This window comes from Bombus pyrosoma, linkage group LG18 (assembly GCF_014825855.1).
Source record: "Bombus pyrosoma isolate SC7728 linkage group LG18, ASM1482585v1, whole genome shotgun sequence".
NCBI lineage: Eukaryota > Metazoa > Arthropoda > Insecta > Hymenoptera > Apidae > Bombus > Bombus pyrosoma.
Window position 1 is genome coordinate 2,858,440 of NC_057787.1, and position 1,138 is coordinate 2,859,577.

Consider the following 1,138-nt stretch of genomic DNA (forward strand, 5'->3'; position numbering starts at 1 on the left):
CTCTCCTTCGTTTGCTTTTTCCTTTATTTGGAAATTTTTACAATGTTCCCTTTCTATTGGGCCTATTTCACTTGATTTGGGTCTAAATAGTATAGTTTCGCATTTGCTTGCATTGATTTTTAGTTTCCATGTGAAGTAGTAATCGTTAATTTTTTCGAACAGTTCTTGGAGTTCTGTTCTTATCGTTTTTGTTTTGCGGTCTGTTACGTAGATGATTAGGTCGTCTGCGAATGCTATGGAGCGTTTGTGGGTGGAAGTATTGAGATTAAAAAGATTTAGTAAGTCGCTATTGTAGATATTGAACAGTAACGGAGAATTTACTGTTCCTTGTAGTCCGTTTTCTATGGCGAATTCTTTGTTTGATGTGTGTAAACCGTCGGTCATTACGAACGTTTTGTTTGTTATCATGTCCCATACTATTTTAATTAAGTATTGCGGGAAGTCCTTCTTGATCATTTTGTATATCAGACCAGGGATCCAGACTGTATCAAACGCTTTTTCCAGGTCTATTAGGCAAGCGGCTACTCGTTGCCTTGCGTTAAGCACCCAGCAGATGTCCGAGGTAAGTTTGTTTATCGCGTGGATCGTGGAGTGTTTGTGCCGAAAGCCGAATTGGTTTTCTGGGATTATGTTGTTTTTTGCGCAGAAGGAGGTTAGAGGGTTGTTTATAACTATCTCAAATACTTTGCTTATGTTGGGGAGGAGACTTATAGGTCTTAGGTTTGCAGGTGATGAACAGTCTTTATTTTTTTCCGTAATGGCGATTAATTTGGCTTTTTTCCATTTTCTCGGGAAGTACGTGTTGTTTAGTGCATTGTTAAATAGTACTGTGTAGTACCATTTTATTTTATCGGGTAATCGTTTGAGCAATATGTTTGGGATGCCGTCGAAGCCGGAGGATTTTTTATTGTTTAATTTCGAGAAGATAATTTTTAGTTAGTTGTAAGTTGTGAAATAGTTTATTTCTGTTTCTGGGTGTTTGGGGTTGTCCGCGGTGTTTTCGTTTGAGAATGTACAGACTGTTTTATTTAGTGCTCTGTCTTGTTCTATTATGTTTTTGAGCTTGTTTGTTTCGGCGATGATAATTCTGTTTAGTTGTTCTCGACCCATGTGGTCGTTTTGTGTGTGGGTTTTGGAG